The 25,419-nt window shown below is 37.5% G+C and overlaps 1 protein-coding gene and 1 pseudogene across 2 annotated transcripts in view; both read left to right on the top strand.

Annotated features, from left to right (window-relative positions):
- Positions 1–25,419, top strand: part of Znf277 (zinc finger protein 277) — a 139,442-nt gene that overhangs the window by 74,830 nt on the left and 39,193 nt on the right. The window lies entirely within an intron of this gene.
- On the top strand, positions 14,892–18,631 carry LOC125615517 (annotated as a pseudogene).

A 25,419-nucleotide genomic window follows, 5' to 3' on the forward strand; every position in this document is an offset into this window, starting at 1 on the left:
CAGTAGCAGATTTAAGGTCAGAATGATATTTCTTTTTCCACTTTTGTTGAGACCTCACCAACTTCTTAGCATTTGTAAGATTTGTGTGTGTTCCCAGTTTTCTTTTTTGAAAAGTTTGATTTCCACTTGACGCTTTCTTGAAGTTTTTTTTAACTATATTCTGAAAGGAACCACTAAATTAGGAAAAATTTTTGAGGATTTGAACAATTTGTACACCTTCTTCCCTTAGCTTCCTTCTTAAAAACTTGTCCTTGATATTTGTACAATAGTCTTATTTCTCATCTGTCTAGTTTAATTACATACAATGGTTCTTTTATCCATTTTTTTCTTAAATATTTAAATGCTTCCCAATGACTTATCTCCCATTCATAACAACCATTGCTATGCTGATGGCTTAAATTCTGGTGCTTGTGAAGAATAGGCAATCAGAGCATATATCTTGATTAAGTCCACATAGAGCTTTCATCTTGGCTCACTTCTGAACCCCAAGTCTAAATTTCTTTATTTTAAACTTTTTAATATGAATTTCTAGCCAGCACTTATATTTAATAAGCCTAGGCACTGAACTTACTTTTTTCCTGTAGAAAAAAATTGTTGTTTACCTGTTCTCCTTTTCTTACATAGTGATACCACCATTCTCCTAGTCACTTGGTTTGGAAATTTCTAGAATCATCTTTAACTCATTCCTTTTTCTCACCTCTACACATAAGTCATATGTCAAGTCCTATCAGTTCTACCCCCAAGTCCCATATCCATATCCTTTGCAATCCTGGCACCTTTTATTTTCCTGTGTGTGTGTGTGTGTGTGTGTGTGTGTGTGTGTGTGTGTGTCTCTCTCTCTCTCTCTTTTTAAGTTGTTGATAGACCTTTATTTTTTTTAATTTGCAGTGCTGAGAATCAAACCCAGTGCTTCACACATGCCAGGCAAGTGCACTACCACTGAGCCACCGCCCCAGCTCCTTTGTCTCTTCACTCACTTTCTCAATTAGCTGACATGGCCTGCAGAATGTAACATTAAAAATAAATAGTAGATCAGTTTATTTCCTTCTTCAAAAACTTATAGTATTCTTTATCATTCACATACTCTTAAGCTTTCCCAGGCTCAAGCTGCATTTCCAGTGCCCTCTTCCTTCCTTCTTTCAACTGTACAGTGTTCAGTTCATTTATTAATTCAACATATATTTATATTACACCAGACATTGTTCTAAATGCTATTGATATAACAGAGGATGAAAGAAACAATGGTCCCTGCCCTTGTGGATTTTGTACTCTAGTGAAAATAATACTTGTCTCACATTTATTCTTGTATATTAGGTGCTTTAAGGACTTTGCCTCATCAACCAGTAATGCCAGCACTCTCTCTTCCTGGGTAGATACGTGTCTTAAGGCACAATGTCAAATGTCACATTTTTAAAAGAAATGTTTCCCTGATGCCACCTGTCATTATTAATAACTTCCTCAAAGCTCTAATACCACACAATTTTATTTGGCTTTTCAATTACAGTTAGTTGTTTGAAAACCTGCCTTCTTTACTGAATTAATGTTTCTTAAGGATTAGGACTGTCATATTCACTTTTGTATCTTCTCTGAGCCTTTCTCATGAAGTATTAACTTAAATTTAATCCTGAAGTATTGGCTTGGGATTTCTATGTATAGTCAAATCTCTCTGATTTTAAAGAAAGATATAAAATAGCAAAGGCAGACATCCTTAATCGCTGGGTTACATTTTTCACCTAAGAATTAAAAAATAATAATAACTTCTTTTTCCACCTGTCTACAGAAGAAAACAAGGCATTCATAAGCTTTCAGTAGGAAGATATAACTTAACTAAATTGGGAAAAGGGAAAACATCTATGTAACTGTATAGAAGAGGAGAAATTTATTTAGATCACTATTGTAATTGTCAGCTTAAGACAACATTCATAACAACTATAAACATTTTATGAAAATTTTATGCCTGTATGGCAGTTTGATCCTCTGGAGTGAAACTTTTTTGAAAATTTTTAATCCTATTTCATATGTCTTACCTCCCCCGCCCACAATAAAGCAACAACAAAATGAAATTACCTGTCTCCCATGGAAAAGATTTTTCTTTCTCATGCCACTTTTCTTTATTGACTTTAGAGACTTTTTATAAAGAATCAAAATATTGTGTATTATCACCTCAAAGTAAAATATCAATTTACAATTATACCTTTTTATATAATTTCTAACTTTCTAACATAATACAAGTTCTAATACTGCAACTAAAATAAATGTTCCCCAAACATATTTCCTATTGGATATAACATTGTCATTAATGCTCCAACAGAGATCATTAGTTTGAATGACCATTTAGTGATTTTAAATTTAAGATTAACTGATGTTTCCATTGAGAAACAAATATAAACACATCCTGAAAAATTATTAATCTAAATCCTAAAACTTACCACTTTGCACTTTCTCAACAGTAACTTAAAATTTACATGACATTTTTGTATATACATTTACTGTGAAATCAATAAGGCAGATGGAGAAACAAAGGCAAAGATATTAAGAGAAAAGTACGCAGTCACACTTACATACTATAGACAGAGAAGCAACTCAGATTCCTATTTTTCAAACCAAAGCACCATTCTCTTTCTGATTATACCAGGATTCTTTTTCAAATTTGGTCTTTCTTCCTAAGGAAATATGACATTTTGTAAACTGACATTTGTTAGAATTAAAAATTGCTAAATAGGACATAAATACATATACAAATAAATAATGTTTTCTATTTTTAAAATAAAACCTGATTTTTTTCTTTTCTTAGTCAATAGTAGCTAGGACTTTCTTATTCCCCTAGACCTAAGCTTCTTTTATCTTCTTTTAAAACTTGAAGATAGTATGTTTTCAGAGTTTCCTCTGTCTTTAGAGAACCATAGTACTTATTATACCTGACCCTGAGTTTATGCAGGAAAATACTTTCTCAGTCAGGTAGTAATACACTGGGACATGCCATCTTTAGTTGAAAAGATGGATATTTGTGCAGCCTTTCATAGCCACCAATTCAGTTTTTTAACTTCTTCTCTTCTTGCTAAGCTAGATTATATTCTATCTTTAGTAAAAATTAAAAACTGGCTTTTCATGTGATTCAGTTCAGTTTTCTTTTCATTCTATATTTCCACCCTTTTTTTTTTCATTGTGATGATATAAGTGGTTAAATTTGTGTCATTGTTTTTCTGTCTTGGTTATATATATATTCTGTCTGTTCTGTCTCTTTCTTACTCTTTAAAGCTACCCCAGTAAGACTCAAATTAGAAGAAGATACTGTCTTTCCATCCTTTGTAGGAAGCAGATGGTTATTGCCTTTATCACTGCAGAAAGGGTGGGAGGTACTGATGTCTTTCAAGAAGGTGAGATATTAGTCAGATCAGATCTCATGGATTTGGAGGAGTATAATCATCCAGTTAAGATATCTCTTCGTAGCTCAGTGGTAGAGCACTTGCCCAGCATGTGTGAGACCCTAGGTTCATTCCCTTGCACCCTAAAGGAAGAAGAAGGGAGCGGGGAGAAATTTCTCTCTGGATATTTTGTTTTACTGTCTTTAGTCATTTATTCATGAGTAGTCTTTTCTCATTAATTTATTAAGATCCTTGATACAGTGACAATGTTAACTTTCTATCATCTCATAAAATGCTGAGAAAAGAGGGATTTTATCAGTTGTTTTTTAAGAAAGTATTATGCCATTGATAATCCTTATTTTGGTACAGTTATTCCTGTCTATTAAGAACATTTTGTGAGTATGTTGCTAACAAACTCAAGTTCTCAAGTTATCAAATTCAAGCAAATATATCAGTTTTTCCCAGTGCTGTTCAGCATCTTTTAATACTTAAAAGGGAATTCTTTTGCAAGGGAATGACAAATTTTTTACTTAATTCCTGGTCAGAGGGCTAAATTATTTAAATTGCAGGTAGTTCCACTTTGAAAGTAGCTGGAGCTGGGGCTCGGGATGTGGCTCAAGTGGTAACGCGCTCGCCTGGCATGCGTGAGGCACTGGGTTCGATCCTCAGCACCACAAAAAAAGAAAATAAAGATATTGTGTCCACCTAAAACTAAAAAAAAAAAAATATTAAAAAAAAAAAAAGAAAGTAGTTGGAGCTGGATATCAATATCTATACAAAATTTATTCTTGTTTCTATTTTACTTTGTTAACCAAACTTGTCCCTTAATCCTTAAACTAGTGGAAATTTACTGAGCTTTTTATATTTTGATTCCAGACATTGAATGTTACATCAGATAGAATAAAGGGTATGATAAGGAAAATAAGCTTTTATGGTAACACTGAGTATGATTAAAATGAAAATACCATCTTACTGTCAAAAGAAAAAAGAAATGGCAGAAAGAACAAGAAGAGATGGTATTATTACCCTGCCTCAGTTTGAGACAATTTGAAGACTCTTTCAATAATTTATATAATGTTCTCTTATTCAAATTATAACTCTAGTAATCAAAATTTTCCAATACTTTCAAATTTATTTAGAATAGAAATCCAGACTCTCTACCAAGGTCTCAGGAACTGGTATGGTATATGACTCTGTGATCTACTTTCTCACCTACTCTCCTCTTGTGCTTCAGCCACACTGGCCATATCTCTGTTCCTCAGACACACAGATCTCTTGCCTTTGTACTTACTTTTGCTCTGCTTGAATGCTGTTGTCCAGAATCTCATGGCTTTTCTCAAGGGGAAGGGAAGAGATTTTGGAGAAGGTGATATCTGAGGTGAGTCTCTAAAATGATAACTGCAGGCAAACAAATGGTTTGGAAGTGGTCAAAGAAGGTGAAGACATTTAGAGTGATTCAAAAGGTTAACTGAAATGATTTAGGGGAAAGATATGGATTCTGTGAATAATTAACTTTAGCTACAGTGTTGAGGAAAGTAGATACTTAAAAATTATATCAACTATTAATTAGAAACACTTTTCTCAGTAGGTGAGAAAGATTTAAATCTATTTTGAATTCAAGATTATGACCAAATAGAAGTCATAAGTTGTAATGCCCTGATACTAAACTTGTCAACCTTTGGGAATTTTTTTGCTGAATAAATAGTGTTTTAGGGTATCCAAATAATTGTTTTCACCTAAATGTTATTTTAAGTTCGCTGATTCCTTTGTGTACTGGCGGATAAAAAATGGAGAATGGATTGCAAACAGAAATCTCTGGCCCCTGTTTCACCAGTGGTAGCTGAAGTGCCACTCTCCATGCAGGGATAGTTCCTCAAAGGAATGCAAACTCTGAATGTCTGAGCAAAGGCTCATCTGCATTCCATGTATGAGAGGCTTTGCCATTTGGCATGCAGCCTGGGTTCTGGCATTGTAAGTCAGTCACTTCAGAAGAAAGCTAGTACTTTGTGATTCATTTGTATCAATAGTACAGATGTTTTTCTGCATCTGATTAAGGAAATTTTAAATTTCTGTTACTTTCTAAATTCCCATTATGTTGAACATCCATTTTGTTTTCTATCATGAACTCTTATTGACGGCTAAATCTTGAGAAAATCCTAAACTCTAAACTGTTGCAGAATTGATCCTTCTTCAAGGCTTTTCCTCCTCTGACATTCCCCAGTGCTCATGGTTTTTATCCCATTTCTTGAGAGGCTTTTTTATAATCCCAGCATATAAACAAAATGTAAATGCACTTTGGACTTATACTATTCCCTAGACATATTAGGGGAACACAGTGACCAAGGAATGTTGCTGTAGGTCTCATCTGCCCTTTGTTCCAACTGTCATTCCATCAGCTTGTGGCCACACGTACCTTGCCTTTTAAAAGAGCAGGCCTTCATGGTCAGACATTTTAAATATTTAATTCTTTAATATTTGTATTCTTTAAACCAAATACTTGTTTATAGCTTTTTTGAATATTCTAAGAAAAGTACATCATAGTACATGCTTGACAAACAAGCTACAGTTTCTTCAGCCTCTTCACATCCTGTTCTTATACCACAGAATACTATTGCATATTAGATACCTTCTAGGGGAAGCACTCAAGAGTAATATATTACCTCTCAGCATTCTTGCCCCACCCCCAGCAGTAGCACACCTCTGCTGTGTATCAGTGCAGGTTTTTTGTCTTCTCCCAGCAACCAGTAGCTTGGCTTTGTATGCTAAAATGGTCCCAGGAAGCCAGCTGGATTTTGTGCCTATTCACCATTAAAGGGTTCTTGTTCCTATCTCTTTGCTGTTCCCCAAGTCTTTTACCTGAAAACTTGGAGGAAACCTGTAGAAAAATTGAGCCTTGTGTTTATAACCTCCAGGAATTCAACCTTTTAGAGTTCTTTAATTTCAGATATTTTTCTCCCTCTTCTTCCCATGCTCTGCCAAACGTGAAATAGTTCATACATCCCTGTCTTTCCTCAGAGACTCTTACCACCTTTTGAAATTGTCTGGTTGCCTTGTGACTTCTGTTCTTTGGACTCAAAATAAGTTGTGATTTTTTCCCCCATTATCCTGTACTTTCTTCTCTCGGGATTTTCTTCTTCCTAAGCAGAAATGGGGCTCCTTCTCCCCCTGCTTTATTTTAATTAGTATCTTAGTGATTAAGCACTACTTTGGTTAAGGTGGATGTTTGCCCTCCTTTCGTAGAGTTCAAAAAGACACACACACACACACACACACATTCATTTGTTAAATGAGGGCTAGCTTAAGAGACAATTGACCCTACCAATTTGTTGTCTTAGGTAAATTCCAAAACGTGGTGGTAGTGGTGTTATTTAATCTTGACTTCTTAACTGACTTATCTATGAAAATCTTATCAATAAATTGCTACATTTAGTTACCTCCTACATTCTGCCAGAAGTTTGACTTTAGAGTACTGTATGTGCTAGCAAAGTATGTCATTCATTGCCTCATATTCTTTGGAAAGTATTCTGACACCCACCCAATCAGGAAGGCATCTGGTAACACCTTACTTAAAATTTAATACTTTTAAAAAAATTGTGACCATGAAATATGAAGCACAACTTTGAAAGCCAGTAGTTGCTATTGGGAGGGTGGGGTGAGGATTAGAAATTATTTTTTAATGAACTTTTTGGTCTGCTATATGGCTAGTCTCTAGACATTTTTGAGTAAGAATTAAATTATTTTCCATTCACATTCCAGTTTGCCTTTGGGAATTAGAAGAGGAAATTTCTTTACTCATCTATGTTGGTCAACTTTCCCATACTATAACAAAGCCTGAGATAATCAATTTATTAAGAGAAAGGTTTACTTTGGTTTATGGTTTCTAAGGTTCTACTATATGATCAGTTAGACCCATTGCTTTTAGGCTTACAGCAAAGTAGCAGATCATGACTAGAGTGCATGGCAAAGCAAAACCACTCACATAACAGCTAGGAAGCAAAAGAGAGGAAGAAGAGACTAAGATCCCATAGTTCCCCTTCAAGGGCACACCACCAATAACCTAAAAACCTCTTAGTAGGCTCTACTTCTTGAAGTTTCTACCAACTCCCAATAATGCCAAACTGTAACCAAGCCTTTAACACATGGACCTTTGAAAAATATTACAGATCCAAACTATAGCTTTGCCCTCTGTAGATTCATGTCTGAGATCCCTAAAGCAAAAGCCACATTACCAAGAGAAAAGCATATATATTTATTTGATGAAAGTTCCACTTGAAACAAGAACCTTTATAGGGAACTGGAGACCCAAATAAACAGGGAAACCTGTGTATTTTATTACTAAATCTGAAGAAGAAATGTGTAGGTGTAGAGTAGTATTAGACAAAGGGGATATGATCTGGTGTTAAAAAGCTAGGGGGCACATAGCAAGGCCTGTTTGTTCAGATTCTTCTCACTGTCCCTTGGTCTTCAGAGATAAGGATGTTCCTTTCCTCCTGAAATAGGAAGGACACCTCTCAAAGAAGGTTTTATGATCTGCTTCAGGAAAGGAGGGTGAGGGTGCACTTCCTACCTCTGCTGTTTTCTCAGAGGCCAAGGAGCCATATTTGGATATAGCACTATCCAAACCCCATCAAAGATTGTGAAGTTTTTACAAGACAAGTCAACCCAAATACTTGCTGATGATCTTCTGACATCTCTGACCCTGTATCCATGGGAGGGCTCAGAAATATAGCATTTCAAAGTACCTAAGTGAAGAAAAGATGAAGCCAAGATTAGGACTATAGGGATGAAGGGAAATTTCCCCACTGCCCTTTGAATTTATTCCACTGTTCACTGGAATAAACTGACTTTCAATTAAGTAGAAGAAAAAGCATATAAATTTATTAGTATGCAAAAAGGGGAAAATTTCACATTGATAACCTGTTTACCCAACATGATTCAGAAATTTAAAATACCCCTTTTTCTACAGAAGGGGAAAAATGAGGAATGTAGACAATTTTTAGGAGAGTAGTAAGTGATTTGGGGAGAACTCAAATGAGGTAGAAGAACACAAAGTGGCCCGAGACAAAGTCCAGTGGTACTGCAGAATATCCAATGGATTATAAATGATTCTCTGAAGCCAAAACAGAGGACATTGGTATGTGATAAAAATTTGTCCATATGTGGACGGGCTGGGGATGTGGCTCAAGCGGTAGTGTGCTCGCCTGGCATGCATGCGGCCCAGGTTCGATCCTCAGCACCACATACAAAAAAAAAAACAAAGATGTTATGTCCGCCGAAAACTAAAAAATAAATATTAAAAAATTCTCTCTCTTTCTCTCTCTCTGAAAAAAAAAATTGTCCATATGTGGAAAGACTTCAGTCTTTCTTCTGTGATAGGAGCTCAGGGAAGGAGCCAGAGGTAAATGTTTCTTCTTTGGCAGTTCTGGAGTTTAGCCAAATAAATCAACTTTGCAGAAAGCCTCTCCCTGCATTTGAAATAGAGAGATAAGATAAGGTTATAGACATCTTGATTCTGAACCTGCTTTGAAGGCATTTTAATTTTCTTTTAGATCTCATTGCTCAGCATGCAAAAAAAAAAAAAAATGCCATATTTGGAGAACATTGTTCTCTGAGTCCCCAGTCGTAACCAACCATTATTTACCAAAACCATGTTTAGAGAAGAAAGCTTGAAAAAGTTTGTTTTTCTAGGTAGCCTGAAACTGTCAGCGTCCAATCAAAAGAGAGCAAATATTTGTAATGCATCATGACAACTCTTAAACCTTTGTACTATTTTACTGTTTTTGAGATGTTCTTTGGTATAAGGGTTAACTTATTTGAAGAACCAATGTGAAAAATAACCCTATGTTTGGTCTGTTTATACTAGTACATCATCCACTATATTACATAGTGTACTGTTCCTCACATAACTACAGTGACTTCTAACACGAGCTACTAAGAGGTCAGACTTCATAGGTTAAGGGCACAATCCTCTACAAGACTGTCCTTACTTCAGACACCAACTATAAGGTGAGGAATCCCCTGGCCACCTTCACCTGTGACCAGCCCACTGTAAATTCATAGATTCTCATTACTCCCTCAGGTTTAATAGTTTGCTATCATGCTTCCCAGAACTCAGGAGAACACTGCCTTTACTACTCTCGTGTTAATCTATGATAGGAGAAGAGGTCTCTGGAAAGGATCTGAATTTAGCTAAGGGCCAGCAAGGTCCTTGGCTTTCGAGACAGAAAAGAGTTTCAGCACATATCAGACAAAGGCTTAGACACAGGTTTATTTAGGAAAGCAGATACATATTGAAGGGAGAAAGTGGGCCATCTTGAGAGTGAGAGATGCATTTTGGTGGTCCTGGCTCCTTTTATAAAGGAAACTTGATGAGGGGTGGGTATGGAAAGGTATATAAGAATGATATCACTTCTGGTGGATGGCAAGACAATTTACTGTGGTCTGGTCATTCTTAGGATCCTTAGGCTGATGTAGTTTCCATTATCTGATCAATAGAAAGTCCCCTAAATTACAGGTTTCTAAAATATAGAATCTCTCTTTGCCTAATCTACTTATTGAGGGTTTAATTAACAGTGCACAAGGGAGATTTTCAGATCTCCCAAGAATTTGGGAGTGTCAGGTCTGAGAGACTGACTTAGGGAATGACAGACCTAGAAAAATACATAGAACTTCTAAAACAATATTTATTGCTTGTCTTTCCTTATGTTGCCTCTCTACCTATTTTTTTTTTTAATTTCTTCTTTCCTATCTTCAGTTATAGCAGTGGAATACAAATCAAAACAAGCCAAAGAGAAACACATAGAACAAAATGTGGGAATTTCCCCAATTCAGAGTTTTCATTGTCCCTAGGCTTGTGTTATTCTGCCAGCACATTAATATGTGATAGTACTAAGACTTTTGCCAACCAAGGAATCATACAGGAGCTTTGGTATTTAGAGTTTTTACTGAGATTTCACTGAGTAAATGCGATTGATTAGATCATTAACCACAACCCAGAGGTTAGGGTGATATCTTGTGGCTCAAAACCCTAACCTGATTGGTATTTCTAGCTGGCCAGTCCCCATCCTGAGTTATTTCTTTAGCATATGCTTGCCTAGCACATGTGAGGCACTGAGTTCAATCCTCATAACCATAAAAAATAAATGAATAAAATAAAGGTATTATGTTCATCTACAACTAAAAATATTAAAATAAAAAAGAAAGAAAAGAAAAAAAGCCTCCCATCAATAACAGAGACACTCCAATCACTCAGGAAAGTCCAAGGGTTTAGAAGTTTCCTAAGAAAAACAGGACAATGACCAGCCTAATTCTCTATTATGCAAACCCTCCACTTGGTGTATTTTCCTTTACTTAAAAAAAAATAATAAGGACCAAATTTGGGGTCTACCATTAGGTTTAATTTTTTGTGTGTTTATGTATAGATAAATATATTTTTATTTATTCTTTTCTGTTTATGAGCCCATCCTACCCTGTTTTTTTTTTTTCTTTTCCTTCCTTTACTCCTATTTCCATCCTACATTGTTTTATATTAGCCAGAAACACTTACTAGAACAGGAGAAGTTATAACTGAAAAAAATCTCAAATACCTGGGAGATAATCCATGGCTCTAGAAGTAGAAGTAGGAGAAATAGAAGAGTCCTTGGCATTCCTGTAGAGCCTTTAGGCCACTGCCATAACTTGGAGAGAAGTGTTCTATGTTAGAGGAGTGCCCCAAGTTCCTGGACCGAGAATTCCTAACAGATTCTGCCATGCTCCTGCCCTTGGGCTAGGTTGGGAAGGAATCTTAGAATTGGCTATTTTTTCTCTTGACTAACAGGGATTTTAAGGCTGTTTTTGCTAAAAGCACTGACTCTGCTGGGGCCTGCAGATGTCCAATACATAACTGAAAGCAGGATAAAAGCTTGGCATCTTTGCCTTCATTTTACATCTGTCTTCTTTGATACTTTAAGCAGGTAATTCTTTCCCTCTAAGAGTGAAGGCACCAAGGTAAAAATAACTAAGGTATTTTCAAGACTCAGAGGGACACCATAATCAACTGACAGCTTTTACACTGTCCTGTTCCAGATCAACAAGTTGCACCTAAAAGTATCCAGCCATTGCTTAAAAACTCAAGGAACATGCTGTCTTGCTTTCCTGACCTGCTCTTTTCTCTGAGTCATTCTCTCCTCTGGTCACCTTGTATTCCAAAAATCACAGGTCTGATTGATAAACATGTTGTGAGGAGCTCACACAAGAGCAACTTTCTTATTGCTGCCATCAGGGCTCTGCTCAGCATCCTGAGATAATGATTGACAACAGTTTAACGAAGACTGCTCAACTGTGTAGACTTCTGAACTCACTTCCCTGTATAATCTGGGAGTTCGTGTCAGTAACCTTGACTCAGGATGGAAGACAGAGCTGAGGATGTTTGATTTCCCCCTTATCTATAGCTATGTTGAATAAATTCTTCTCTTGCCTTTAACCATTACTTTTTCCATTTGGTTTTGTGGTGAGTAGCTGGATCTGATTTGTTGGGACTGCACAAAATCAGGTACACTCTGGCTTAGGACTCCAGTAACATACCACTCACATCCACTCAATCAGGAAACTTTTGTAAATCTCTTACTTGTCAGTATTCATAAGATGTTTTTAATATCTATAGTTAGTATTAGCCTTAGTTTTACTTATTTACAATGCAAGCTGTTTCCATTGGATTTGTCATTTTAAGCACCAGTTTTTGGCTTTCCTATGTACAGGTTCTTACTTAAACATTTTCTAAATTGCAATATTCCTAATTTGACTGATTTTTATTTTTTGTAATTTCACCCAAACATTTTTCTTTCCTACCTATATGTCAATCCTCTATGACTGTGTTCAGTGCCATCTGGTTTATCTGCTGTTTCATTAGTGTTTCCTCTGTTCCCAACTTATGAATAAAGATAAAAGACTACATGCTGACCTCTTTGCTACTATACATGACATTTTATGCCAATTAGAAAAACATGCAGCTTATTATTATGACTCATTGCCTACTATATAAGCTGATCTTACATTCTAAGCCCATAAAAACTATGGTTTTTATCCCAGCCTATTTTATAATGAAACTTTTATCTGATTTCATTATCTGCTTGAGAAACTCAAACATATAACATCTGTGCCATTATAAACCTACTGTATAGCCCAGCATGAAATTTTTAGAAAAATAAAACCACAAAGCTGATTAATTTGTATATCTTTGTGGTCCTTCTGTAGATTGTCTCCTAATATTATATTTTTTGTTCATAAATGACACTAAATATATGCTACAACTCATTCTGGGAGATGCTATGGTTTCACAGGAAGGAAAGAAAAAGAAGGAAGGAAGAAGAAAAGAAATAAAGAGAAAATAAAATATAATTTTCTGATTGTTCAAGTAGCTTATGTTCATTTTCTTCCTTATTAATGTATAATGCCTGATCAGCTCCTTTTAGCATGTTTGCTACAGAAAAAGAAGTACAGAATGTAGAACTTAGTTTTGTTTTTTTCACATCATAGCAAGTAAACTGCAAGGTGAATAATGACAATGTGGTTGTCTTCTGCCTAAACTCTTTCTAATCACTTAAAAGATTTATGGAGATAAAAGTCACAGGAAATAGTAACCCTAGTAAACAGATAGTGTGTAACCCTGTCTGTGATTTGTAGCACATTGGAGGCTACAAAGAGGAATCAAATAGTTTTGCCCTTAGCAAGCTTATCATGTAGTAGCATATATGTTGATTACATAGAGATAATAACAGTAATAAGATTTTCTTAGCAGTTACCCATGTACTTAGGAAGACTACTATTGAGTTTGGAAAATTTTCTATTTTCAACACATTAGAACCTGAGTCCTGGGCTATAGAATTATTTTGTGGTTTAAGATTTAGAGACAGGGTTCCTAACAACCAAATTAAATGTGTGAACCTAAGAATAGTCTCAAGTAAGAGGTAGTGAAGAACAATATTCTTGGGACAGTGGAAGAAATTTAAGTATCAGCTGGCTGCTACATGCTGTTTTGAAGTTATTGTTCATTTTCTTAGGTATAATGATAATAGTTTGTGGTATGTGTCAGAGAATGTCCTTATTCTTAGTAGAGGCATACTGAAATATTTAGGAGTAAAGTGTCATGATTCTGCAACTTATTTTTAAGTGGTTCAGCCAAAAAAAAAAGAGGAAATGCAAAAAAATCTGTGTGTATGCACGTGCACACTTAAAGAGAGAAAAAAAATCTATGGCAAAATGTTACCAGTTACTAAATGTAAGCCTTAGGTGTAGGAATTTCTTTGACTATTATTATAACTTTTCTGTATTGGTGAGAATTTTCATAGTAAAAAATCACAGAAGAAATAAAATAGTGATAAAATTAGGGAAACTACCTGTGTCGAATGGGTTCTCTGTTTACGAATTCACTTAACATGCCATAACTATGTCACCAAAGCCAATTTCAGTGAAGGAGAACTTTCTTCTCCTTAATTTATTGAGTTGAGTAGAAAGGATAGTGAAAATTGTTACAGACACAGTATTTTCCAGATTAAAATATTTGTTTATTTTAATATGTTTTATTTATGTATAAGTAAAATTTGACTAAAAGTATATATAACATTTGGTGTTCTCATTTTAAGAAATAAGGAGAATTTCCTATCAGATTAATTGTATAAGACACAAATCCTTCATAGAGTTGACTTTATTAAATAAGAGAGAAACCTTGATATCATTATTTCAAGTTAATAATTTTAAAAATATAATAATTGTTATACAATAATAATCTTAGTTCCTTAATCATTGGAGTTAGTAATTATCACTCTTTTGGTTCCTAATCTTAATCTTGACATGCACCTCCTGTTTTGTTTATTAAGTCAAGTACATGCCCGTAATCCTAGTGACTCCCAAGGCTGAGGGAGTTTGAGGTCAGCCTGCCTGGGCTACTTAAAGAGGCCTTATCTCAAAATTTAAAAAATAAAAAAAAAAATTAATGGACCGGAGATGTAGTTTAATGGTAGAGCATCCCTGTAGTTTAATTCCCAGTACCACAAAATAAAAAGATATATGCTCATTAAAATTATGTATATATAATAGTAAAAGTAAAAATGAAAAAAATTGCATTTGTAAGCCCCCCCCAAAAAAAAATTGGATATACATACAACTAATTCTAAAAGCAATTTTAAAAAGTAAAAATTATAGTATTTTAAAGTAAAAACCAATTTCCCCAAACCCCTCCCCTACAGCAATATAAAATTCTTGGAATATTTCTAAATATTGTCAGTTATGATTTTTAAAAAGAAAAACTTGTAAGTTTTTTTTTTAATCATAACCAACAATAATTTTTTTAGAGTAGTTTATATGTGCAGTAAGCTATTATCTGGTTTTGGTTTTTGCTTGGTTTGGTTTGGTTTGGTTTGGTACTAGAGATTCAACCCAGTGTTTCTTTACCACTGAATTACATCTCCAGCCCTTTTTATTTTTTATTTTAAAATGGGATCTCTCTAAGCTGCTTAGGGCCTCACTAAGTTGCTGAGGCTGGCCCCAAACTTGCAATCTTCCTGCCCCAGCCTCCTGAGTCACTGAAATTACAGGCTTGTGCCACCATGCCCAGCTATTAACTGTATTTAAAAATGTCATTTTATTATAGGAAACTCTCCAATTTATGTATGAAATACAAATCATATAAGTACCAACCATATGTCTGTAAGGAATAATCAAGTGTTATAAATACTTCTTTGAGATCATTTTGATATTCAGAAGAGCATTCAGATTTGTTATATGTGTGTTGTTGTACCTGGGGTATAAATTTAATTGTGTGTTGAGAATCTGCTTTAAGAAATTAGCTCATTTTCTATTAGAAGAGATTGTTAGGAAACAGTTTTTCTAAAGACCAAGCAATGTAGGTGCTGATAGAGAATACCATAAACGGGTGTTCAGAAACCAAGAAAGTTAGAAATCAGCAGAAACTGAGTCCTAGAGAAGAGTTATGGCCAAGATTGCAGTTATCACTAGATAGTCACAAAAACAGAAGAAAGCAGAGTTCCTAAATCCCAGTTGACTGATCTTTCCACTTACCACAGTTGTACATTTGGACTGAGCCTTGAAGGACAAGGATAAACTCTAATGGGCAAAAGATGAAACAGTTGCTTCAGCCCATTTAGTTTAAGAAATCATAATAAATTATTGTGAATGCTACAGAGAATAATAAACAAATTATAGTATTTGTTCTAGCTTTACCTACAACATAAGGTTTCAAGGGGAATCAATGTGAGAGAAGGCTTTTTAAAACCTAGGTTAGAATCAAGTACAGAACATTGAGAATGACATATTGAAGACTGAATTCTATTCAGTAGAAAACAGGGATCCATGAATGTGTTACTTAAGGCTTTGTGGAGTACCAGTTCTAGTTGTTTCACTTCCAGATGCAGTGTACTCATTACCTATTTATAGGCTACTTTTTAAAAAAATCCATTTACAATCAGAATTTGTCTTCCATCCCTTTGTGCGTGCATCAGATAAACATTTTTAAATGCATGTATGGGGGAAGTATTTCCTTTAAATCTGTCTATCTATCTGGTATCTCATAGCCTCAGTAGATCCAAATCACGGAGTACCCAGAAATAAGAGACAAAGCTTACCTGCCAGATGACAACACCATCTGCAGCCCATTCAGGGAAGATGCTAGAGTTACTCTCTCATGGACCAAACATATTTAACAATTTTAGTCTTTAGAGTTTGATTATCTGGTTTTCTTCATATGTTTTGGGGAGGTCCTATATATAGTTGTGATCCAGGTTAACAGGAAGAACAGAAAATCTAAACAAAGAATAATAAATGGAAATGAGTTGTAGATGAAGGAGCTGGTTGCTTACAGAAATGAACCCACTAGCAGTAATGAAAACTTTCAATGAATGAAAGTAGATGAGCATAGATGGCCAAAAAAAAGAGAGAATAGACTCCAACTGGGGAGAACTCAACAGTTTAGAATTATTTGTAGGGGCAAAGAGATCCTGAATGTAAAATATATTTGTAATACAATACAATATGGTAGTAATTATTCCTGGCAAGGACACTATATCATACTGAACAGGTTAAATTACATCTTGAATTGGGGGCTGTGGTTGTGGCTCAGAGGTAGAGTGCTCGCCTACCATATGTGAGGCACTGGGTTCGATCCTCAGCACCACATAAAAATAAAATAAAGATACTGTGTCCACCTATAACTAAAAAATAAGTATTTTTTTTTAAAAAAAGGCATTTAAATTACATCTTGAATTGGAAATTCAGTGAAAACGGGAAGATGAGGCCCAGCATCTAGGCCCTGCACGCTTGCCCATACAGCTTCCTTTATGTGCAGACATGGCCTTGGGCACTGCTACCACAGGCATGAAGATTGAAATAATTAGTGGAACAGGCCTAGATGGTTCAGAAATTTTAGAAAGAAGAACTGAAAAATATGTGGATTTTCCATTTGGCAAGCCATCTGATGCCTTAATTTGAGAGAAGATAAAAATATGAATTGCATCCCCCTTGTAAGACTTCAGAGGCAGTATACCATCATGCCTTCAAAAGTCATCTGCCAGGCGAACATCTTGACTCTAAAGGACTTTATGCATGTCAGTGATGACAGCTTGCAACTCCTTGAAGGAGGAGATTCAGCCCAATGATATGGTCATTATCAGTCATCAGTTCATCAACAGGACCACCATGAAGCCTCAGACCTTCTATGATGGAAGTCATTCCTGTGCCAGAAGAGTGTGCCATATTCCAATGGGTGAGCTGTTCTGACACTCTAGTGTCACTCAAAGGGGAGAGTAGTTATAAGTGAAGGACCTTGTTTTAGCTTCTCGGCAGAAAGTTTCATGTTCTGCACCAGGGATGCAGATATTGTCAATATAATCATGGTTCCAGTGGTAGTTCTTGTTGAAGAGGCTGGAATTTGCTACATAGGCATCACCATGGCAACAAATTATGATTGCTGGAAGGAGCACAAGGAAGCAGTTTCAATGAACCAAGTTTTAAAGACCCTGAAAGAAAATGGCAATAAAGCCAAAAGTTTACTCCTTGCTACCATCCTCAAGTAAGGGTCCATGGAATGGTCAGGAACATTCCATAACCTGAAGAATATGGCCCTATTATTACCAACACATTAAAATAGTATGGCTGCCCAGAAGAAAAAAAAGACTTTCTTGTCATTTTTGCATGTTTTGCTTAACTGGTGGTGGGGGCTTGATTTGAGAAAGACATGCAGCTTTCATGTGCCTTGCCTACAAAAGAAGAACATAATGGAAAGAAAAACAAGACACTGCGTGTATTGGAGACTCCACGTAAAAGACTTAGACTCTTTCAGAGCACACAAGAAAAGCAAATAAATAGTAAACATGGGGTAAGGCTTACATTTGGGAGAAAAAAACAAAAAGATAACGCTCTCACCTCACCACCCCCAACTCAGTTTGTAACAATAAAGATTGTAGGATAATATCCACTTTCCTATGTTGCCAAGGAATATAAGAAAGAAATGGGACTCTGGGTATTTATTGTAAATTGGTATAGTCTTTTTGGAGGGCAGTTCTGGTAAAATGCATCAGAAGGCTTAAAAATACTAATGCACTTTGTTGGTACTCCCTAGAATTTCCCCTTAAAAAATTGTGTGAGAGGAGCTGCGGTTGTGGCTCAGTGATAGAGCACTTGCCTAGCATGTGAGAAGCACTGGGTTCAATTCTCAGCACTGCATATAAATAATTTTTTTTAAAGTTCCATTGACAACTAAAAACCATTTTTTAAAAAAATTGTGTGAGAGATACATATAAAAAATATGTATGGAGGAATATTTCTAATATTTATTATTAGGTGTAATAGCAAGTATTCAGAACAATCTGAATATCCAATAATTAGAAGTAAATTAAGGTTTAGTTATAATTAGATTGTAAATCAATCAGCCACAAATCATATTTTCAGGTAATATTTAATGTCCTAAAAAAAAATGGTTGCTATATAATATAAAATGGAAAAAAGTAAGCCTTTTACAATACTAGTTTTGTTTTTAAATGCTATGTAAGTATAATAAGACTAAAAGGAAACACATAATATATTATTACCATATTTTGGAGAGAAATATTAGATAATTTTTATTTTCTTTGAATATTTCTGTATCTTCACATTTTTCTATAACTAGTATAATCAAATAATAAAATTAAAGGAATTTAAAAAAGGAAAACCTGGGAGTTACTTTTGAAGCCATCTCATATAAAACTTAACCTTTTAAATACCAATTTAAAATCTCCATGATCGGAGAGAAGGGGAAGATGGTGGCGAGGGGAGTGCATTGCCCCCGTGTGCCGCCTCACTGTGTGGGAGTATGACGAGTCAGGATGGCTAAAGGCTATCTTGTTAGGAATTTCCAGCAATAGTGGGGTGCTCCGGAACCTGGAGGAAGGATTTCCATCGCACGAGGATCGGCTACGGGGACTCAAACGCGAGAGGTTTGTCGCACGGAGGGTAACACTGCTTATTCAGCAAATCGCTAGAGTCTGCAGCGTGCACTGGGAAACGAGGAGGTAGCGACGCAGGGATACAGCGCTGCAGTTTCTGCCAGCCGTGCAAGCACCGTACTCAGTGCTGAATTCTGAGTTCGAGACGGGGGAAGGAAGCGGTCCATTTCGGTTCTCCACACCGGTCAGACCACAGAGGAGGCCAGCAGCCACCATCTTGGAGAGCTGACGTCACCATTCCTGTTTTCAACTGACTTCAGCTCATTCAGCCATATAACAGGTAATTTCAGGCTGCCATTCGTCTGCGGCTTGCAGACAGATTACTCAGGCTCAGTGCCTGAGTGCTGCTTGGAGCCTGCTCTTATCAGAGCATACACCGAGCATGGAGCGGCCGAGTTCCGGCTCCCGGAGCTGCCCTGGCCCAGGGCTAAGGATCCCGCGGAAACTGCTTCTCGGTCCGGGTCCTGCTGAGGGCCGGTCAGGAATCACCCGTTGCTTTGGTTACCCGGCAAAGGGAATGAAATGCTGCCATTCGCATAGGATACCAACATGGCAGAGATCTGATGTCAGCAGAAAGCGGCGGAGGAGAGAACTTCATCAATACCAGCGGTGACATAAGCAGTTGGTCTCCTGGTAGGGGGGGTGAGGCACAGTCACCCGAGTCTCCTCAATTTGTCGTTGAGCCAGAGGGGAGAAGCCGGGCCGCCGCCAGCGCCCGGAGCAGGCCCAGCGGCTCGCCAGCGTGGTGACCGCGTGACCCCAATTGGAGAGGGGGCGGAGCGGAGCCGCCACTCGCACCCGCAAGGTGGGCAGACCCGCGACCCAGTGGTACATGGGCGTGGTAGGAGGGGCAGGGCAGAGCCGCCGTTCGCGCTTGCAAGGTAAACAGACCTGTGACAGCCGGGCGGGTCAGGCCCAGTGGCCTGCCAGTGTGGTACACATGTCACCCCAACTGGAGTAGGGGCAGAGCAGATCCTTCTCCCACGCCCGGATCAGGCCCTGCCGGTGTGGTGGTCACGTGACCCCAATTGGAGTGGGGGCGGAGCGGAACCGCCACCCGTGCCCGCAGGGTGAGCAGACCAGTGATCAAACTGCAGATCAGACCCAGGGGTCCGCAGGCGTGGTAGGAGGGGCAGGGCAGATCCGCCGCCCGCGCCTCCAAGGTAGGCAGACCTACAACAGACCGGCGGATCAGGCCCAGGAGCCTGCCGGCGTGGTACAAACACCACCCTAATTGGAGTAGTGGCAGAGCAGAGTCGCCGCCCGTGCCAGGAACAGGCCCAGCGTCCTGCAGGCGGGGTAGTCACGACACCCCAATTGGAGTAGGGGCAGAGCAGAGCCTCCACCCGTGCCCGAAAGGTGGGCAGATCTGCGACCGACCAGCGGGACAGGCCCAGTGGCCTGCCGGTACGACAGACACGTCACCCCATTTGGAGTAGGGGCAGAGTAGAGCCGCCGCCCGCGCCTGCAGGGTAGGCAAACCTGCAACCGACCGGCGGATCAGGCCCGGTGGCCTGCCGGCGTGGTACACTCGTCACCCCAATTGGAGTAGGGGCAGAACAGAGCCGCCGCCAGCGCCCAGAACAGGCCCAGTGACCTGCCGGCGTGGTAGCCACGACACCCCAATTGGAATAAGGAGAGAGCAGAGCCGCCGCCCGCACCTGCAGGAAAGATACGCAAGCAGTATGAAAAGACAAGGAAAGAAAGGACCACAAGCAATGCAGGTCAACGCAACTTTAGAAGAGGTAACAGCTGCAGCAGATGGAATGTCAGATAAAGAATTCAGGATATACATGCTTCAGATGATCTGGAGTATCAAGGAAGACATTAAACAGCAAAATCAGACAATGAAAGATCACTTCGACAATGAATTACGCAAACAAATCCAGGAAGCAAAGGATCAACTATACAGGGAGATAGAGGTTATAAAAAACAAACAAACAGAAATCCTAGAAATGCAGGAAGCAATAAACCAACTTAAAAACTCAATGGAGAATACTACCAGCAGAGTAGAACACTTAGAAGATAGAACATCAGACAATGAAGACAAAGTATTTCAACTGGAAAAGAACATAGACAGCTCAGCAAGACTGTTAAGAAACCATGAGCAGAACATCCAAGAAATATGGGATAACATTAAGAGACCAAACTTAAGAGTCATTGGGATACAGGAAGGTACAGAGCTCCAAACCAAAGGAATGAGCAATCTATTCAATGAAATAATACGAGAAAACTTCCCAGACTTGAAGAATGAGACAGAATCCCAAATCCTAGAAGCCTACAGGACGCCGAATGTGCAAAATCATAAGAGATCCACACCTAGACACATTATAATGAAGATGCCCAACATACAGAATAAGGAGAGAATTTTAAAAGCTACAAGAGAAAGGAAGCAGATTACATTTAGGGGTAAGCCAATCAGGATAACAGCTGATCTTTCAACACAGACTCTGAAAGCTAGAAGATCCTGGAATAACATATTTCAAACACTGAAAGAAAATGGGTTCCAACCAAGAATTGTGTATCCAGCGAAATTAAGCTTCAGGATGGAAGATGAAATTAAAACCTTCCACGATAAACAAAAGTTAAAAGAATTTGCAGCTAGAAAACCATCTCTTCAAAACATCCTCGGCAAAACATTACAGGAAGAGGAAATGGAAAATAACAATGAAAACCAACAGTGGGAGGTAGGACAGTAAAGGGGGGGGAAATAATCAAAGAGGAAAACAAACCATGTTTAGTAACAGAAATAAACAAATATGGCTGGAAGAACAACCCATATCTCAATAATAACCCTAAATGTTAATGGCTTAAACTCACCAATTAAGAGACACAGGCTAGTAGAATGGATCACAAAACAAGACCCAACAATATGCTGCCTACAGGAGACGCATTTGATAGGAAAAGACATACATAGGCTGAAGGTGAAAGGTTGGGAAAAATCATATCACTCATATGGACTTCGGAAACAAGCAGGAGTGTCCATACTCATATCAAATAAAATAGATTTCAAGCCAAAGTTAATCAAAAGGGATAAAGAGGGACACTACATACTGCTTAAGGGAACCATACACCAACAAGACATAACAATCATAAATATTTATGCCCCAAACAATGGTGCAGCTATGTTCGTCAAACAAACTCTTCTCAAGTTCAAGAGTCTAATAGACCACCATACCATAATCATGGGAGACTTCAACACACCTCTCTCGCCACTGGACAGATCTTCCAAACAAAAGTTGAATAAGGAAACTATAGAACTCAATAACACTATTAATAACCTAGACCTAATTGACATATATAGAGTATACCACCCAACATCAAGCAGTTACACTTTTTTCTCAGCAGCACATGGATCCTTCTCAAAAATAGATCATATATTATGTCACAGGGCAACTCTTAGACAATATAAAGGAGTAGAGATAATACCATGCATCTTATCTGATCATAATGGAATGAAACTGAAAATCAACGATAAAAGAAGGAAGGAAAAAGCATACATCACTTGGAGAATGAACAATAGGTTACTGAATGATCAATGGGTTATAGAAGACATCAAGGAGGAAATTAAAAAATTCTTAGAGATAAATGAAAACACAGACACAACATATCGGAATCTATGGGACACATTGAAAGCAGTTCTAAGAGGAAAATTCATTGCTTGGAGTTCATTCCTTAAAAAAAGAAAAAACCAACAAATAAATGATCTCATACTTCATCTCAAAATCCTAGAAAAAGAAGAGCAAAACAACAGCAAAAGAAGTAGAAGGCAAGAAATAATTAAAATCAGAGCTGAAATTAATGAAATCGAAACAAAAGAAACAATTGAAAAAATTGACAAAACTAAAAGTTGGTTCTTTGAAAAAATAAACAAAATCGACAGACCCTTAGCCATGCTAGCGAAGAGAAGAAGAGAGAGAACTCAAATTACTAGCATACGGGATGAAAAAGGCAATATCACAACAGACACTTCAGAAATACAGAAGATAATCAAAAACTATTTTGAATCCTTATACTCCAATAAATTAGAAGATAGTGAAGGCATAGATAAATTTCTTAAGTCATATGATCTGCCCAGATTGAGTCAGGAGGATATAGACAACCTAAACAGACCAATATCAATTGAGGAAATAGAAGAAACCATCAAAAGACTACCAACTAAGAAAAGCCCAGGACCGGATGGGTATACAGCAGAATTTTACAAAACCTTTAAAGAAGAACTAATACCAATACTTTTCAAGCTACTTCAGGAAATAGAAAAGGAGGGAGAACTTCCAAATTCATTCTATGAGGCCAACATCACCCTGATACCTAAACCAGACAAAGACACTTCAAAGAAAGAAAACTACAGACCAATATCTCTAATGAACCTAGATGCAAAAATCCTCAATAAAATTCTGGCGAATCGGATACAAAAACATATCAAAAAAATTGTGCACCATGATCAAGTAGGATTCATCCCTGGGATGCAAGGCTGGTTCAATATACGGAAATCAATAAATGTTATTCACCACATCAATAGACTTAAAAATAAGAACCATATGATCATCTCGATAGATGCGGAAAAAGCATTCGACAAAGTACAGCATCCCTTTATGTTCAAAACTCTAGAAAAACTAGGGATAACAGGAACATACCTCAATATTGTAAAAGCAATCTATGCTAAGCCTCAGGCTAGCATCATTCTGAATGGAGAAAAACTGAAGGCATTCCCTCTAAAATCTGGAACAAGACAGGGATGCCCTCTCTCTCCACTTCTGTTCAACATAGTTCTCGAAACACTGGCCAGAGCAATTAGACAGACGAAAGAAATTAAAGGCATCAAAATAGGAAAAGAAGAACTTAAATTATCACTATTTGCAGATGATATGATTCTATACCTAGCAGACCCAAAAGGCTCTACAAAGAAACTATTAGAGCTAATAAATGAATTCAGCAAAGTGGCAGGATATAAAATCAACACGCATAAATCAAAGGCATTCCTGTATATCAGCGACAAATCCTCTGAAATGGAAATGAGGACAACCACTCCATTCACAATATCTTCAAAAAAAATAAAATACTTGGGAATCAACCTAACAAAAGAGGTGAAAGACTTATACAATGAAAACTACAGAACCCTAAAGAGAGAAATAGAAGAAGATCTTAGAAGATGGAAAAATATACCCTGTTCATGGATAGGCAGAACTAACATCATCAAAATGGCGATATTACCAAAAGTTCTCTATAGGTTTAATGCAATGCCAATCAAAATCCCAACGGCATTTCTTGTAGAAATAGAGAAAGCAATCATGAAATTCATATGGAAAAATAAAAGACCCAGAATAGCAAAAACAATGCTAAGCAGGAAGTGTGAATCAGGCGGTATAGCGATACCAGACTTCAAACTATACTACAGAGCAATAGTAACAAAAACAGCATGGTACTGGTACCAAAACAGGCGGGTGGACCAATGGTACAGAATAGAGGACACAGAAACCAATCCACAAAACTACAACTATCTTATATTTGATAAAGGGGCTAAAAGCATGCAATGGAGGAAGGATAGCATCTTCAACAAATGGTGCTGGGAAAACTGGAAATCCATATGCAACAAAATGAAACTGAATCCCTTTCTCTCGCCATGCACAAAAGTTAATTCAAAATGGATCAAGGAGCTTGATATCAAATCAGAGACACGCCGTCTGATAGAAGAAAAAGTTGGCTACGATCTACATACTGTGGGGTCGGGCTCCAAATTCCTCAATAGGACACCCATAGCACAAAAGTTAATAACTAGAATCAACAAATGGGACTTACTCAAACTAAAAAGTTTTTTCTCAGCAAAAGAAACAATAAGAGAGGTAAATAGGGAGCCTACATCCTGGGAACAAATCTTTACTCCTCACACTTCAGATAGAGCCCTAATATCCAGAGTATACAAAGAACTCAAAAAATTAGACAATAAGAGAACAAACAACCCAATCAACAAATGGGCCAAGGACCTGAACAGACACTTCTCAGAGGAGGACATACAATCAATCAACAAGTACATGAAAAAATGCTCACCATCTCTAGCAGTCAGAGAAATGCAAATCAAAACCACCCTAAGATACCATCTCACTCCAGTAAGATTGGCAGCCATTATGAAGTCAAACAACAACAAGTGCTGGCGAGGATGTGGGGAAAAGGGTACACTTGTACATTGCTGGTGGGACTGCAAATTGGTGCAGCCAATTTGGAAAGCAGTATGGAGATTTCTTGGAAAGCTGGGAATGGAGCCACCATTTGACCCAGCTATTCCCCTTCTCGGTCTATTCCCTAAAGACCTAAAAAGAGCATGCTACAGGGACACTGCTACATCGATGTTCATAGCAGCACAATTCACAATAGCAAGACTGTGGAACCAACCTAGATGCCCTTCAATAGACGAATGGATAAAAAAAATGTGGCATTTATACACAATGGAGTATTACTCTGCATTAAAAAATGACAAAATCATAGAATTTGCAGGGAAATGGATGGCATTAGAGCAGATTATGCTAAGTGAAGCTAGCCAATCCCTAAAAAACAAATGCCAAATGTCTTCTTTGATATAAGGAGAG

The sequence above is a fragment of the Marmota marmota genome, unplaced genomic scaffold (assembly GCF_001458135.2).
Source record: "Marmota marmota marmota unplaced genomic scaffold, marMar, whole genome shotgun sequence".
NCBI classification, from domain to species: domain Eukaryota; kingdom Metazoa; phylum Chordata; class Mammalia; order Rodentia; family Sciuridae; genus Marmota; species Marmota marmota.